The sequence below is a fragment of the Notamacropus eugenii genome, chromosome 3, assembly GCF_028372415.1.
Source record: "Notamacropus eugenii isolate mMacEug1 chromosome 3, mMacEug1.pri_v2, whole genome shotgun sequence".
Taxonomy (NCBI): domain Eukaryota; kingdom Metazoa; phylum Chordata; class Mammalia; order Diprotodontia; family Macropodidae; genus Notamacropus; species Notamacropus eugenii.
In genome coordinates, this window is record NC_092874.1 from 227687916 (window position 1) to 227706635 (window position 18720).

The following is an 18720-nucleotide window of genomic DNA, read 5'->3' on the forward strand; positions in this document are numbered from 1 at the left end:
GTGGCCTCATCCTGGGTCATCTCCAGTCATCCTGATGAATATCAGATCTCTGGATTCAGGTGGCTCTGGAGGAGAAGTGAGGCTGGCGACCCACAGCCTTCCCTCACTCAAAACAAAGTCAAGTGCAAGTTATGTCATCATTTCTCTGATGCCATGATCTTCTTCAGCAATGAAGGATGAACACACACATACCATGCTTGCACAAAGTTATATAATGGTAAATAATATCAATATCCACTGTTTCTGCGCAGTGAGATACAGGTAGGAGGTGATGTAAACTTGTGAGGCTGTTGCTGGCAAAATGCCTTCTTTGTCTGTTAGTCTATAAAGCAGGTGGTCACTAGTTAGTGAAGGGGAAACCCTTAGGGTTGAATGCGCAAATGCTGTGTGTGCCTCAACTGGCCCCCATTGAGGCTAGGGAGGAACCTTAAGGTTGAATGCACAAGCTGGAATGCTGTGTGTGCCTTGATTGGCCCTCATCAAAGCTGGGAATCTGTGTTTGCCTCAACTGGCCCTCATTGAGGCTTGAGGGGATTTAGGGGAAGCACAAGTGAAGTCTGTCTCGATTGATCCCATCGAGATTTAGGGGTAGTTGTCCTCCCTTTTCACCTGCCCCTGTGAGAAGGGTGATTAGGGAATGCTGTGGAAGTTTGTGCTCCCATTATCAGTAATCCTCTTTTGAGAAAACTACACTAGGATAAAGTAAGGTTATTAACCCCTTCTTAGTGTCTTTCCTGTCTGACCAAATCAAGAGTGAACCTGTGCTAGCAGCCCTCAACTGAGCTCTTTTATCTGAGTTACATATGCTATAGCTCAGTGGCAAATAGCTCAGATAAAAAGGTGGGGAGGGGACTACTAACCTACAGGTAAGGACTTCTACAGATGCCTATTGACTTAGTTTAAGAATATAATATGATCTATTTTGTATTTTTATTTCTTCTGTTAAATAATTCCTAATTACATCTTAATTGGTAATTTAAAGTGTAAACATTTGACAGCACTGTGCATTTGTTGCAGGCTCTTACAGAGCTTATTTATGCCTTCTGTGCATCTTTTTCTATTATCCTTGGGTCACTTGCAATTTTAAGTCTCCTGTGACTATTATTTTGTGATTCATAGCCATATAGCATTCATGGGAGAATATTAGAGTTGAAAAGATTGAAATTTGTGTCAGGGAGCTGCACAGCCCAATCTTCTGTTTCATTCTTCGCTAAGCTCACTGGCCATTTGTACTATCTGTTCATGATGTGTTTGATGGTAATGAACTGATTAATGGATTGCCTATCCTTCTGCATGTTATAGCCTTAGGGACAGATATTCTTTATTTCTAACTATATTCTACATATATTTATTCATTATGCAGTTATATATGTGCATGTTGTCTCCCACAATAGAATGTAGCTTCTCAACAGCAGGGATTGTTCCTTTTTTTTTTTTTTTAAATTTCTGTGCTTAGCACATAGCACTTTATAAATGCATATTGACTGATTTATTGATGCAATTGAATCTTCACATGTAGACTGTTAGGATAGTTTCTTTTGAGTAGCTATAGACCTCTCTGACTAGGCCTTGTAGTATTTTGAGGTTTAGTGAAATCTGTGCAGTCATCAAAAGTAGGAACATCTGGAGAAGCTCACCAACTGTAAGGAATGTTTCTTCCATGTAGGCTCCATATGGGAAACTTACAAGGACTGCGGTGAGCACCCTCCAAGATCCCATTTGATATTGATAATTAGAGATTAAGAGTGTTATCAATGTGGTTGAATAGTGGGCATGTAACCTCTTCCAGAACACAACAGAATACGGTAGGGTGACTCAGAATATGTTGGGATATCATCCTAAAGGTCCTGACTCCATATGGGCAAGCTTTTTTTTGCCTTTAGATACTGTATTAGGAAGCTGTGTTACTAGGGCCTTAGGATACCAGGGAGCTACTTCAACAAAAAACAGGCTTGAGCCTTAGCCCCCTGGACCAATCAAGTTTTGGAGAAAGCTTTTTTCCTTTTTGGTGAGGGTAGAAAGTGGACAAGTATTTATATAGCACAGGGGGAACCCTGGCAACTGGTGATACCATCACATTCTTTTTATGTGTGGAAAAAAATATGTACATATGTGTGTGTATATATATATATATATATATATATATATATATATATATGTATGTGTGTATTTTATTTCCTTCCACAGTGCCACAGTATTTGAGTTAACGTTCGTATGAAGAATGTGGGGGGGGGGGGAGGAGTTATGAGCACTTTTGATCCCCTTTTGAAAGAGCAATACAATTTGAGGCATAATTGACTAGAAAAAAATCTATGTTCACATCAGTTGGCAATCATCCTATACACCTCTTTATCTTAAATTGCTTATAGCTTTCACCTTTGAAACCAGCTGAAGAGGTTTCCCTAATTATCTCCTCTCACCCAACCACTTACTGCTCTTGGAGATCTCAAAGATCTAAAAGCACAGGTAAAACATAATACACCTTCATCCCTACAAATTGCCATCCTAGAATCCTCCCCTATGTTTCTAACGTGTCAAAAATGGCATCTTCTCATCCTCATGAGAAGCTATTTGGAGGACCTCCCACACCACCATCCCAATCTGGACACAGGTTTGGAGGACTGCAGTAACCTCCTTGAATTTCCAGTTTTTTATAAAGAATATCTTTTAATCTCTTGGACATGTCCCAGGTGGGGGGTTTTCTTTTTTTCCCTTCTCAAGGGTAGACATTTGTAGACCACATTTGGGGAGGCATTTGTCACCAAATGTAGGAATTTTAGTGAGTGAGAAACTGATCATCTCCTCAGCTTAACACTGTTCAAACTAACACAAAGAGCCCTCATTCCAATAGTAGTCTTAATTTAGTAACTGGTGGGGAAATGAGATTAGCCTGGCCAGACATTCTCAATGAACTTGTATTGGTTCATAGTTAATATCCTCTCTTTTTTGCAATCACTCTTCAATAATTTTCTAGTATTTTTTTGAGAAATGGATGTCAGAGTTACTTGCTTATAATTTAAAGAATTTACTTCCTGATGATAAATGTTGAAGAAGGTGTGGGAGAGTTGGAACACTAATTCATTGTTGGTGGAGCTGTGAGCTGATCTAACCATTCTAGAGAGCAATTGGAACTGTGCCCAAAGGGCTACCAAAAAAATTGACCCACCAATATCACTTCTAGGGCTGTATCCCAAAGAGATCCTAAAAATGGGAAAAGGTCCCACATGTACAAAATTATTTATAGCAACTCTTTTTGTGGTGGCCAAGAACTGGAAATCAAAGGACTGCCCATCAATTGGGCAATGGCTGAACAAGTTGTGGTATATGAATGTAATGGAATACTATTATACTTTACGAAATGATGAACAGTTGGACTTCAGAAAAACCTGTAAAGACTTATATGAACTGATGCTGAGTGAAATGAACAGAACCAGGGGAACATTATACACAGTGGAAGTCACAGTGTGCTAGGACTGTTTCTGATAGACTAAGCCCTTCACAGCAATGCAAGGACCTAAAACATCCCCAAAAGACTCTTGAGGCAAAATGCCATCCACATCCAGAGAAAGAACTATGCATTCAGAATGTAGAATGAGGCAGACTCTTTTCTCTTGTGTTATGTTTTGCCTTTTCTCATGATTTCTCCCACTTGTTTTAATTCTTCTTTGCAACATGACTAATGTGAAAATGTGTTTAATAAGAATGTATGTGTAGAATCCTTATAAGATTGCATGCCATCTTGGGGAAGGAGGGGAGAGGGAGGGAGAGAAAATCTAAGTCTTATGAAAGTGATTGTTGAAAACTGAAAACAAATAAATTAATTAAATTTTAAAAAAGAATTCACTTCCTTTTTAAAAATAGGGACATCTCTCTGTTTCTAGTCCTTTGCTGCTATTTTCCATGGTTCCTTAATGAGTGATGACAGTGGTTCATTAATCATACTATGAATTAATTTCAGTATCTTGAGATTGTGTCCCTCTGGGCTGAACTCATTGAGGACAGCTAGACCTCTCATCATATTTTTATGTAGCATGAGTTTCAGTTCCCTTGTGAACTGCAGGAGTGCCAAGAAGACTGGGCCGGCCAAAAAGTACTTGCTTCTTCCTTCTCCATTCTGGAAAGGAATGGAGCTGAAATCTCTCAGGCCTTGCCTACCTCCTCCCATGGGGCAGGTTCAAGGTAGGGCCTTCCCTTTGCTCACTACTTTGCTCTCCTACTTGCCTCTCTATTCCCTCACCTCACTGGAGGTTTAATCAAACATCCTATGTTCACTTTCAGCTTATAATAGTTCACTTTCAGCAACATAACAGTCATCAGGTCTGTGTGGCCCCTTTCTTTGCCATTTTATGGAGTTTACATATTAGTTGAAAAGTGATTAATAAAATTATAATTCTCAGAGCCCAACATTAAGAGAATTCCTAACACTGGGCCAGATTTATTTCATTATCCTCATTTAAATTTTGTATATTTCTATCTAGCTGATGACTTTCTCTATTTTTGGGAGGGTACAGATTAAGTTTGTATATAGACATTCAGTAAAAGCCTTTGTGAGCAACCATGGTTTTTGTTGTTTATTTAAATATGAGGCAAAAATCAGTATAAAAGGAACAGCTTGAAAAGAAACGCGAAGGGAGTACATGACAGTACCTATTATCAGACAAGTCCAGAGAAGGAAAATTTAGGAAAGAATAGACACTTTGGAACTTCAGTCTTTAAGACAAGTGATTACAACTGGCAGTGGTCAGTCTTATTTCATTGCTTCAGGATGCTTGTGAGGTTCTGATGTCTCACTGTTCTTTGTCCCCTCTTAGTTGCAGTTTAGATCTTCTCTCAATCTCTTCCTCTGAGATCACTCATGACCCTTCATCACTATTTCTCTCCAGCTAGGCTCATTAATTTCCTGGTGGTTGGGGGAAAATAGGGACACCTCCTTTCCATTTGGTGCTGTGCTCAGTTCACGCAATACCCAGGCATGACTCAAACATGAGTCCCAGGCTCAAAGATTGTGTTGGTCTAAATCTCATTCAGGGCTGGCAGGAAATTCTTATCCCTTTGAACTACAAAATCCCAATTGCTAGTGAATTACTAGTGCCGTTCCTGTTGTACCTTGTTAATGACTTTTCCCCCTATCCTTCTCCTTCAGAACTTAATTTTCCTTGGCAGAAAAAACAGAAATAAAATAGTTGAGTAGTTCTATATTCCCTCTACCTTCTGTTGTCTTCCTACCCTCTCTTAATAGCGTTCTTATACTTTCCTTCTTGTCATTTAAAAAAATTTACAATTTGGTATACTTTATTTTAACATTCATCTTCCTACCTTCAACCCCTTCTCCACCCCATTGAGAAGGCAAGCAACATATCAGTAATGTGAAGCCATGCAAAACTTATTTCCATATTGCCTTATAACATGGCATAATATGCTTCTTGTCTTGTTTCTAACATAACGCAACCACTACCGCATCAGCAGCAACAATAAAATCTTTGCTTACCTTGGCATTTTTGGGGGGGAATCTTTGCCTTATTTTAAATCTTTAGCTTTCCTGACCCTGTTCATTGGCTCATGCCACTCTTTTCAATTGTTCTCAGTTACCCATTTCAACTTCCATATTTTAAAATCTTCATTTTCCTTCAAAATCTGAATTGGTTGATATTCTCCCTATGCAATCTCCCACATTTCTTCATCATTGAAACAATTTATGTTTGCATCATCAGAATCTTGTTCTTGATATATTTCCATCATTCCTCTTGAATTGCCTTCCTTTTAGAATCCTTAGGATGCCATTCAATATACCAGGAGTTAAGCAACATCCTTGAAGTTTCCATTAGGGACAAGGAAAAAAAAATTAGGGGCTACATCAGCCTTTATCTGTCTTATTATTCTAAAATATTCTAAAATTTATTTAGGTATGTTTGTTCAGTCTTCTAGACTTACTATTGCTTTAGTTCTCTTTCATTTTAGACATGCTTCTCAGTTTTATTTTACCCTGTAGCATCATATTGGGGCCTCTCTTGCTCACTTTTTCTTATTTCTTCAGTCTTTCTGTTAGTTTTTCTGCGAGGTTTTTCCTATGGAGGTCTCTTTTCCTCTTTCCTGTCTTCTCTCCTTTCTTTTCTCCTTTCCTCTCCTTCCTGACTCATTAGGTCTACTTGCCAAAAACTCCTCCCCTTCCTCCCTTCACTTGCTGAATCCTTACCCATTCTTTAAGTTAAAACTGGACTCAAAACTCCACCTCCTTCATAAAGCCATCCCTGGTTCTCCTGGTTGATAATGATCTTCTTCCCTGGGCCTTCTCTGGCAGCTTTGTTCTGAGGCTTGTAAATGTACCTAAACATATAATGTTGTCTAATTTTTGACCTCAAGATGACCTTTTGAACTCACTAGGTGCACTGCAAAGGCAATATTCTCAGCACTGAGGTGACTATGAATATGCATAGTTCTGAGCTGCAAAATATAAATGACTCTCCATACAGAAGACAGAAGAAAAACATTTGTTCAGATACCGGAAAGATGAATCCCAGCACCAGAAAACCGAATCCATCATAGCAACAAAGAAGCTAACACCCATTATCACAGCAGGGGACACCTCCATTCTCGAGCCTTCCTCCCTCTCCTTCCCACAAAAAAAACACAGTTCTAGATGTCTGCTGATCTGCATCCTCTCTCTCTCCCTTTGCCCTTACTGTTCTCACTTCCTTCCCCCTTGTTCTGCTCTACCTGTCCTCTTCTACCCATTCAGCAAACTCCTCCCATTGCATGTGACTTAGGCTTCCATATGATTTAAGCAGGGTACATGGGTCTATTAATGGATGGGAAAGATCTTCAAATTAAGCAAAATTACATTAACAATACACGCTAGGTTATGAGGTTCCAATCATTTCACCTGGAATAGAAGAAGAACAAAGGAAAAAACCAAGGAGTTATGCCAATTCCTTGGGGCCATATGGTCTCAGGGCAAAAAGGCCCTCATAATCTCTCACTATGCTAGGGGAAGGGGTGGGGGGAGAGGAAGTAGTCAAAATTGATGGGTCCTCCTGGATGGTTATGGCTCTATAACCAGTCAAAAAAGTGTCCTTCCAACCATGTAGATACTCAGATAGAACCCATTAAAGAATGCCCATATATCCTCCACAGTCTCCCCAAAGAACTTTCCTCACATGTCATCATGATTCTCAGAGTAACAAGCTTCCCAGGTTCTCAATGTGAGGAAGTTGATCAGTTGAGCAAGCCAATGGGGTCTGCCCATGTGCCAGATACTCATTACATAGTATTCCTTTTTGAGTCTTGTCCCCCTATTAGAACATAAACTCCATGAGGCCAGGAATTTTGTCTATATGAAAAGTTTTTTTCCTAGGCATTAACACAATGTTTTGCTCTAATGTAATCATCAATTTTTCTTAAATCAAATTGAAATACTAGAGGGTAGTTAAATCTCTCCCTTTAAGACTCCTATCCTACAGGCTAAATATCCCCAATTCCTTCAGCTAAATGATATGATTTCCAGCTGTCTCATCTTCTTGGTTTCCCTCTTCGAAATACTCTAGCTTATTACTGTCCTTCCTGGAACATGATGTCCAGAACTGTCTATAATATTCCAGCTGGTCTGATCAGGTCCGAGTACAGTAGCACCCAAAAGGACATTTCTCATTTTGGGCACCAGGCTTCTATTAATGTATACTTAGGTCACATTTTTTTTTTGGCTCTTATGTCATACTGTTGACTCATAGAGAACTTGCTGTCTACTGGAAAATCCCCCTAGGTATTTTTCAAATGAACTTTTATCTAGCCATACTGCCCCCCCCCCCCCCATCCTTTGCTTGCGTAAAATTGGAAGAGCATTTGGACTAGATAATTTTTACGATCTCTTCTAATTCCAAGATTCTGTAATAATGATGAGGTCGGACCAGATGATCACTAAGGTTATTTCTGACTCTAAAATTCTATGAATCTCTCTCTGTAAGCCTTTGTAAACTATTCTGAGGATGACATGTGTATAATATTAGGAAAAAAAAAGAATGGATGAGATATTTCAAAGCAAAAAATCACATGACCTAGTGACTGATAGGATGTGGTTAGAAAAAAATAGCCAAAAAAAATCCCAAGGCTACCTTTCTTAAATTAGCTTTTGTTAACTCTTCAGCACTGTTTTAGCTAAACTAGTCCACTTACTTTAAGTATTTCCTCTACCTAGGATGTTCTCCTTTATCTTCTCTACCTATCAGTCAAAATTACACCTTCAAGGCATAGCATCTATCATAGTACAAAATCATGGAATTTCCAAGTTGGAAGGATATTTAGAGGTCATCTAATCTAAACCATATCTGAGTAAGAATCCTTTTCAATATATTCAGTAAGTTGCCTTTGCTTGAAAGATATTCAGCATACATAGAATAGGAGCTCAATATTTGGTTAAGTGGATTAATGAAAAAATAAATTAGTAGAAACATGTATGGCAGAAAAGGGAAGATGGTTAGGATTGTAGGTTAACATAAACACCTATCAGCAGATTCCATGCAGAAAATTTCCTAGGCTTGGCCAAACCAGCTTAACAGGGTATGACCTGAACAAGTCTTAAATGAAAAGGATGTATATTACTGTAGTTGAAGTACTACACAAAAGAACCAAGCCATGTAAAGTTGACTGCAGTCAGCAATCTTCAGTATTTTAACTGAGTGAAGCTTTATGTTTGCATCCAAGTTTTTCAGTTATGAGATCATGTTTATCTTTGTTAAGCTGCTTAATATTAGCTTCAAATTAAAACTTAAATGTTTGACTCTTGGCAGGATAAGAAAGGGAGTCTGAGAACCCTGGGTGTTCAGTGTACAATGACCATCTTTATCTGCATAATAGCAAAATTTATGAATCAGGCTCTGTAGTACTGAGGGGTACTTTCAGGGTACTGAAGTGGAGATCTGAATGTTGTATCAGTGGAAGAAACCCAAGTGATGACTTCTGAAAATGATGTGTCCTGAGCCTGTAAAGCTTGTTCTCTCCTCTGACTAAGGAGCATGAGTAGGCAGGTGTCTGTTGCCAGAGAAGAGGTGTTCAGCATGTTGCTTGGACAATAACTGCTAAAACTGAAAGTTTCATGCTAACTTTTTTGTAGTTGTTTTGTTGATTAGTTGTGTCCAACTTTTCATGTCCCCATTTAGGGTTTTCTTGGTAAAGATACTAAAGTGTTTTGCCATTTCCTTCTCTAGTCCATTTTATGGATGAGGAAACTGAGGCAAACAGGATTAAGTGACTTCCCTATGGTCACACAGCTAGTAAGTATCTAAGTCCAAATTTGAACTCAGGTCTTCAAACTCCAGGGCTGGGACTGTATCCTCTGTACCGCCTAGCTACCCCATGGAAGCTTTAATCCAAACCATTAAAAAAAATTATAGTTATATCTTTGCCAGCCTTTTTAGCAGTTATATTAAAACAATTGCTTCCTGTAGACCCCCCCCTCCCTCCAAATCTAAAACCAGCCCTTATGAAACCCTAAGCTGCCTGGTTTATCACTGCTTCAACTGTGTAGAATTGTTAGGGCCAGTATGATTTGTCCCCAGATGCTGAAGATTTTTCAGGTTTTAAATTGCAGTAATCTTTGTGAAATTGTTGACATTGTTACTCTGTGACCCATAAATACTATTCATTCAGATTCCTGCAGTTTGAAATTTCTGAAGAAATAATAGCCAGGAAAAAAAGGGAAAACAATGCAACCAGGCTTGACTGAATTCAGTAATGTCTCATCAGGGTGACAGAATCCTCAGCTGATAAAGCAGTTCCATTTAGCCCCAGTGAATAAGCCCTACGGTACCAGCTTTGATAGAAAAAAAAAAAACTGAGCCTTTCAGCAGAGATTTTTAAATAACAGTTCCCAACTATCTATTCTTAAATTCTTTTTTTTCATTCCTTTTCCAACCCAGAAAGTTCAAAACTTGGTTTATTTGAGGTTCTTGCTGTGCTGACTTTCAGTAGGTAGCCTAGCTAGGCTGAATATATTTTAAATGAGAGGGGAGAAAAGGAGTGGTCAAATATGTTATACAAAGGCCCTTATTGGAGCCAGCTAAATAAATGGGACTATCATTCTAAATCTAAACCTGAATCTGATTCATGCTGGTTACTTTTTTTTTTTTGGCAATATGAGAATTGGCCATCCCAAAGTAGATTTCATACTCACTACTATACCTCACTGATCATCTCAGGCAATTTCTGTGTGTCAGCAGGATCTAATGCTTCCAGTGAGCCACAAAATCCTGCTTTGGGTTTTCTGAAGAGCCCCAGATTTGGAAGACGACTTGATTTGGTATTGAGAGCTGTTTGGAATCCATAGATGCCAGCTTATGTTTGGTTCTGTGTTGGCACTTGCACATTCAAATTTTTTTTAAACCTCTTTGTCTTTTTCTTTTTTAGTTTTACCATATGCTTTCACTCCAGAGAGGCTCAAAAAGACCTTCCAGATGAAAGACAACTGAAGGTAGTCTAGGCCTGCCAAGATCAGATGTCCCTGCCCCAGAGATGCTGGGGGACTGGAGATAAAGAGAAGGGGCAGATAGGGCAAAGAAAACCTTGCCGTTTAAACAAACACATGCACAAACCAAAGAACCCCCAGTGTGATAAGCAGTCTACATCTATTACATCTGTATTCAATTCACAGTTAGTATTTCACCTCCAAGCAAAAGGAGACAGACAGGCTATAACTTCAAGCATGTCTGGACTGACATGCAAATGAAGCTAGCTTCAATACCATGGTTCTGACATTAAAGAAGCATTTATGACATTGTCTTCTCGGCTATGTGGTCTGTCCTGCCATAGTGAAAATTTTTGTGTGTTCTGTATCTTAGATATGAATATGGTAATGACTCACAGGAGGGAAAAATGTTCTCACTCCATCTACCTTAGTCTAGTCATTCCCTGGAGGACAATGAGAAAGACAGGGAAAATAGAGTTAGGTATTCAGGTCAGGAGGAAAAGTGGAAGAAGCCAAGGGGAGAGTTTAAAGTAGAGGGGTGTTTTATTGTTTAAATAAGATGAGGATTTGGGAAGGGAATCTCCTGGGGCAAGAGACAGAATGAGTGGAACCAGTAAAAATCTCCTCTTAAGGTTAGGCTTTAAATCTATTCCGTGGCTTTGTTTGAACACAGTCAATGCCTTTATTCTCCTTACCGTCCATCAGGGTTACAGATGGACTCAAGACTGGACAGAGTGTGCATTTCTGCATTGACGAAGCTAGCTTCATTAATGTCATACCACTGTGAATCAAATGGATATCCCAAGACCCGAACTGACAATGAGCCTCCACTCTCCCTCTCTGGTGATGGAATCAATGGCAAAAATTAGAAGTCATAGGTTGTTTGGCTGGGCTATTTCCCACCAATCTGTCAAAGTACTTGAAATCACACTAACACATACTCTTGATCTTCTGTGTCTCCCTTTGTGTACTAACAGCCATACTTCACAAGCTCACACTGATGTGTTTCTTTTTATCAGTCAACCACAGAACATAGTAGTTCCAAGCAAAAGACATTTAAATAGCCTATGTGACCAAAAAGATTTCTTGTGTACATAAAGGAGCACACTCTTACAAATAGTCATACCACCAGTATGGGGGGAGGGAGAAGAAGGAATCCACATTCAGGAAACAGAGACCCATGTGGCTAGGCAGGGCTGGGGAACCTGTGGCCTTGAGGCCATGTGTCCCTTCTAGGTCCCTGGGTGTATCCTTTTGACTGGCTCCAAGTTTTACAGAACATATCCTTTTATTAAGGGAATTTGTTTTATGAAGTTTGGATTTAGTGAAAGACCCACACTTGAGGACCTAGAGAGCCACATGTGGCCTTGTGGCCACATGTTCTCTCCCCTGCTTCCTGTCCCCAAATAGGTATCAAGGGCAACTCATGCCTGTGGTGATCTCATTAGGCAAGCCATTTTTTCCCTTGAAAAGGTGCTTTGCAGCTCAGTGCTAGGTGCCTATGTAAACTTTATCCCCACAGGAAAGTCTGATACTCCCTGCTTCCTTTAAGTCTGATCTGTAGTCCCATCTTTTGAGAGATTCCTGCCCCTCCCACAGAAGGCTACTAGTGTTGCATCTATGACTCTTTCTGTACTGTATACAGAGAAATTGGAGACACAACTTGTGAGCAGACCGAGCTGCCTGGGTAACCCTTCTGTCCCCCCTCTCCTTCCTTTGGGGCATACTGGCTAGATGTCCCTCCCTCTCTCCTTCCCTCCCTTCCTTCCTCCCTTCCTTCCTTGTTGTTCCAAAACCTTAAACCCAGTGCAGTCTGAATGCCATAGATTGGACAACAGTAGGTCCCTGCCAAAGCTCCATTTAATGGCTGGTTTGGAGTGATTATCAATAGTACCAGTTTCTCTTTCCCTCCCAGTGTGACTTAGTTAATTTTTTTTCTTTTGCTCATTAAAAGGACCATTCCCTGACTACTTCTTAAAGAGGCCTATTCACTCAGTGGGTGTTACCTCCCTCTAAGTGAGTACCTGAAAAGGTCAAGGTCTCCCATTGCATCCTGGGCCATCTCCAGTAATTCTGATGAATATCTGTTCACTGGATTCAGATGGCTCCAGAGGAGAAGTGAGGCTGGTGACCTTGTACAGCCCTCCCTCACTCCAAACAAAGTCCAGTGCAAGTCATATCATTATTTCTCCAATGCCATGGTCTTCTTCAAAAATGAAGGACAAACACAGAAACAACAGAGGTGAAATGGCAGTCCCCCTTAAAGATGAGGGGAGCGCAGATCTCAGATATTAGAAGCATACTACGTCAATGTATCTCCTTTAGGAAGGATTAATGGACAACAATAGGCAGGTAGGTGGCGCCATTCACATGGTACTGGGCCTGAAGTCAGGAAGACTCATCTTGAATTCAAATCTCAGTGCAAAGTCCTCAAGACACTTACTAGCTGTGTGACCATGGGCAAGTCACTTAACCCTGTTTGCCTCAGTTTCCTTATCTGTAAAATAAAATGGAGACAGAAATGACCAAGCATTCCAGTATCTTTGCCAAGCGAATCCCAAATGGGGTCATGAAGCATTGAACATGACTGAAGATGACTGAACCCCAACAGCAAATGGACAGTGATAATGATTCCCATTTTGATGGTGCTTTAAGGTTAATAAAGGTCTTTCCTCACAATAATCTTGTAAGGTAGATACTGTACATAGCATTATCCATATTTTATAGATCACTCAGAGAGGTGACCATGTCTATGGTCACAGATTTCAAGTGACAGGCAGGTTTAGCTTTCAAGTCTCCTGACTCCAAGTCCAGGGCTTGGACAACTGAGAATACCAAAGACAACTGTTTGGGAGTGAGAAGAAGAATAGGAAAGAGCCTTTCAGGAAGGCAGAAAACATTATAGAAAGGGAAGAAAAAATAAAGAAGTATGTTAAAGACAAATTTCTCCTATTTCATTATGTGGAAGGCAGCATGGTTTAAGAGAGAGGTCTTTTGGTGGGATCCCAGGAGGCTGTGTATTGACCATTTGGAGAATGTGAAAATAAGTTGAATCCCATCCTCCCCACACAAACCAGTTGTGGGGCTTGTCCCTCACCACACTCACCTTTCCCCATGTCTTTACCAATACATTCCTACTTCCAGTTCTATGTGAGCTTACCAGCTTCTCCTTTTTGTTCTGGCCTCTGCCATCACCATTCTCTCTATTCTGGAATATAAATAAATAAATATATACTTATTGGGAGATGAATGACCAAAATTTTTCCTGGTTGTAATGGGCAAGCCAACAAGTTTGGAGTCTATTCCTTTAGTGAAATGAACGCTAGACCTGGAGTCAGAAGAGACCTGAGACAGCTGTTTTAAAATTCCATTTCTGTGTTTCCATTGTTTTGTCATTTTAAAATAACATTTATACAATGGTCGCTTCCTCTGGAGAACTCAGGTATGTTTCCTCATGAGCTTCAGCAAATGCAAAGCCCTTTATTAAGTGTGTTGTAAAAGGATACATGGGAAGAAGAAACCAAATCACTTCAACTCTTTCTTTTCCCTGTTTGATGCAGAACAGCTGTCTATAGAAACCATACAAAAGGCCTACAGAGACAGAGCCAATTGCTATGGGTAATGACATGGAACCAATGGATTAGGCTCTGGTATGTGTCTAGGACATAAATAATGGTTGTCTCCATTACCTATCCCTCCAACAGTTTTCTTTTTCTTTCTTTCTTTTTTTTTTGGAGGGGGGAAGGCAAGGCAATTGGTGTTAAGTGACTTGCCCAAGGTCAGGCAGCTAGTAAGTGTCAATTGTCTGAGGTCACATTTGAACTCAGGTCTTCCTGACTCCACAGCCAGTGCTCTATTCACTTTGCCACATAGCTGCCCCCCTGCAACAATTTTCTACACAGTTCACACTATGAATAGAGGGATGGAAACCTCACAGTCCCTTTGTTTTAGGGAATCACCATGGTTGGAAATAGCTTCGTGGCTGCTCGATAATCAAGACTTTCCCATTAATTACTTTTTGCTTTTTTCCACTTTTTCCTTTTGGGATTGATAACCAAGAGTCTTGAAAGATGAGTGGATGTATCATAGTAGGCTAATGAGAATAGCCAGCCTACTTTGCTACCTGTTAGATCTCATACTATGCATATAAAATATTGTGTTGTTTTTAAAGGAAGAATCTTTTATCTTTTGACCAAATATGACCAGATTTCTGTTGTGTGATTATCTTTACATACCATTTTTCCTTTGTTTACGTAATGCTAGACTTTGGCATCTAGGTAGGTGGTGGGTAAGAGCAACTGACTTTGTGAGTCAGGAATGCATGAGTTCAGATTGGACCTTAGTGTCTTGATCTTCAGCCTCACTTTTTCATCTGTAAAATGGGGATAAAGAAAAGTCCCTAACACACAGCGTTGTTGTGAGCATCAAATGAGATAACGTAAGCACAGAGCTTTACAATCCTTGGAGCATTATATAAATGCTAGCAATTGTTGTTATAATACTGCCAGTTTCTTTAGACTTTATCATTTGCAAAGTACTTAACATTCATTATCTCGGTTGATCTGCACAACAATCCTTTGATCTAGTTGCTATAATTATCCAAATCTTCCACTTGAGGAAATCTGCAAGATGCCAGTGACTTACCTAGGGTTATGTAGCTAGTAAACTGAGGCATGTTTTCCCAGTTTTAAGTACAGAATTGTCTCCAGAGTTGGTAGGGACCTCTAGGACCAAGTAGGCCAACCGTTTCCTGAAAAAGAATCCTCCCTGTGACATAATCAACAATTGATCAATTAGTCTACCAATAGACATTCATTAAACTCCTACTATGTGCCTGTACTAAGTGCTGTGCTTGAAGACTTGGAAATAAAATTTAATCTGGAAGTTCAAGAGAGAAGAGAGAATTCAATTTACTTCTACTGTACCTTGTTTGGACAATTTTTAAAAGGGCTGGTATCTTTTGTCTTTATATCACCTTCACTTGGTAATATCTTTCTCATTCTTTCACCAGCCTTTCCTCAGGCAAAAATAAAAATAAATCTGAAAAAGACAGTTTAGCAACAATGGCCAGCTCACCAGTTGAGCCTGACAGTAGCCTCCTCTCTTCCTCCTCGCAAACACAGACCTCTGCAAAGAAGGGAAGAATCCTAGACCTAATGATCTCGAACTTTGGGGCTTCAGGAGCCATTTGTCCAACCACCCCTTTCAAAGATGTCCAAGGTTGTACAAGGAGAAACATCTGAGCTGGGATTGAAACCCAGGTCCTTTGAATCTAGAGCTAGTGTTTTTTCTACTCTGTTGTGGTAAAAAAAAAAAATTATACTCTGCATTTTAGCCCAAATCTTTCAAGTTCCATAACAAAGTCAAAGATACATAATTTAAATTTAGAGTTTTTGATTGAGCAAACATGCCAATAGTCATGTTAATACTAGAGTACCCTTGGGAAAGATGACTTCCTGAAACCAGTTCCATCCCCTCTAAGGATTCTCCTTATAATTTGGTCAAAGGTGGACAAAGAGACAAAGTGATTTCACTGGAATAGGTAACTGAGAAGAGGAAACTTCTTAAGTAAGCTAGCACTTTCTCTGTAATTTATAGTCTTAGAGACTTACCTAGGGGCACTGAGGGTGACTTTCCCAGGGTCACACAGCCAGTAAGTTTCACAGACAAGCTTGGAACCCTGTCTTTCCTGGCTCCAAGACCATCTCAGTCTCTGCCATGTCATTTGCTACTTCTCAAATGGAGAGATTTTTTTCTGAATTGGATTAGACAGAAAGATATCCCTCTTACTACTCTTACTTTGATCACCATAAACAAGACGAACTCCCTCCAAAGATGTGAGTCTTCAGGAATTAAGATTCTCTCCCTGAAATTGCCTTCTATTCCAGAAAGATCAGGACACTGTCACTGTATTATATCTTAATATTGTCTTTTTCTTAATAGTATTTCTTAATACTGTCTAACACAACAGAGGCCTCTCTCACTGCTCTATGCTTCCAGTGGGCTCAGTTGCCTTCGAGGTTGGAGCATTCCTTTTAAAAGCATGTCACAACTGGTAAGAAGCCAAGCTAAAGCTAAAGTTGTTCTCATTTTTTTGCCACTCAGATACTTAAGACATAGTGGTGAGTCACCTCCTGACCTAGAGGTGATGAACTTAAAATGCAGATAGAGACAGACTTTTTTTGGACATGGCTAATATTGGAATTTGTTTTGCTGCACTGCACAGCTATAAAGACTTTTCCCTCCTTTTGCTCAATGAGGGTAGGATAATGGGAGGGATAGATTTATTTTTCAAAAGGACATTTATGCTATGATATACCACATTTATTTGAAATTTATTTCATTTATTGGTCTCCCTTGCCCAAGGTTGCTGATTGCTATCTAGTAGTATTGCTCTGAATTAAAATTCAGACACTGAACCACACTGCCATAGAGAAATGGTAAAAAATATACTGCATCATCTTGCTATTAAAAAAAAAAGTATTTCAGTGCCCTGCCTTAATGGAGTGGGACTGCTATGGATATTTCTGTTATTGGGAATGAATGGGTAGTATTGAAAAAAATATGGATTTAAAGTGGATATTTGTATTTTTAAATTATTATATTGCTGAGACATACTGTATAATGAAATAAAAAAATGTAGATCATAAAACATTTTGGCTTTGTTGATGAACATTAGGATGACTATAGAAGCATGTATACATCATAATGTGTGGGTACAGCAAAATTGAGATTCAGGAACTCTAGTTCCTCAAATGAAACCTATACTCAGGTAGAAAGTTAAAACATTCCATCTTAGCCTGCCATTCACATTGATTTCATCCTGGTGGATTTCTCTGTCTCTCTCTATTCTATTGTTAGTTACTTGGTGCACAGAAAGAGCTTAATTGAGTGATCTCATCAGCACCATGAGTTCAGTTATCTTTGCTGATGATTCCCAGTATTTCTCTTGAGCCTCAGTCCTGCATCACCAACTACCTACCTATTGGACAAGTCAAATGAATATCCCATATGTGTCTCAAACTCAACATGTATGAAGCAAAATTCATTTTCTTTTTTTCCAAACTGACTCCTCTTCTAGTGTTCTCTGTCAATGTCAACAGAACCACCATTATCCCAGTCACCAGGTTCACAATTTTGGTATCATCTTCAACTCCTAACTCTCATTCCCCTCATAAATAATCAGTTGCCAAATCTTGCCGTTTCTGCCCTCGTATCTCTTGTATACTTCCCCTTCTTGTATATCTGCCCCTGTTTGAAAGCACACAATTACTTCCATAATTTGGGTCTTCATCATGTCTCTCTAGACCCCTGGCTGGTCTCCCTTGTCCAAGGTTCTCCCACTAAAATATTCTCCACACAGTTGCCAAAGTGATTTTCCTAAAGCCTAGATCTGACCATATCACCCCAGTGGCTCCCTATTTCCTCAAGCATCAAATATGAACTAATTTGTTTGGCATTTAAAACTCTGCATAAACTGACCCCTTCCTATCCTTTCATTGTTCTTACAGCTTACTCCCCACCATGCATTCTGTGGTCCAGTTTTCTTGGTTCAGATGCCTATTTCACATAGGACACTTTATCTGCCATGTGGGTGCCTTTGTACTAGTTGTCTGCCATGCTTGGAATGCTTTCCTCTACTCACCCTCCACATTTTAGACTTGCTATTGGCTTCCTTCAACACTCATCTCAAATGCTCCCTTTTACATGAGACCTTTCTCAATCTAGCTGCATCTCTAGCCACATTTATTCATGCTTTCCCTTCTAAGCTTACTTTTACCTACTCTGAATATATCTTGTATGTATTTATTCATATTGATGCCGTCTTCCCCTTTAGCATGTAAGCTTCTGACATATTTCTTTTAATTCCCTACGTATAAAGGGATAGCAGACCTTTTTCAGAGATATCTGCTGCAATTAATCAATTAGCTGTTTTTCAAATTCCACTGGCATTGATTTTGATCATGCAAAAAACTTCCTGATAATTTACATAATAGAATTTTTTGGAACCATTTGGCCACCACACACTTTTTAGACTTCAAATACATTGATGAAACCTTTACATGATAGTTCTGGTGGCCTGGGGCTGGGGAGTACCCCTTATGATGGGGGAAAATTCTGGAGCAAAATAGAAGCAGCTTATTTTCATTCTAAAATGTATAATGACTTTAGAAACAGACTCTGAATCTGTGATGCCATCCATATAGGGAACTCTCAGGTGAAGAAAACCTCCAGTAATGCAGGTACACACTTTTTTTGCAACTGAT

At 39.5% G+C, this 18720-nt stretch overlaps 1 protein-coding gene across 2 annotated transcripts in view; it reads left to right on the top strand.

Moving 5' to 3' along the window:
* The window catches only part of NCKAP1L (NCK associated protein 1 like), a 96341-nt gene that overhangs the window by 4255 nt on the left and 73366 nt on the right, over positions 1–18720 (top strand). Inside the window, exon 1 of one of the 2 annotated variants that reach the window (XM_072654923.1) lies at positions 532–866. The exons of the other annotated variant lie outside the window; for it this stretch is intronic. The gene's annotated coding sequence lies outside the window, so the exon portion shown is untranslated. Of the gene's footprint in view, positions 1–531; positions 867–18720 lie in introns of those variants that run through there. 2 annotated transcript variants of the gene reach the window in all.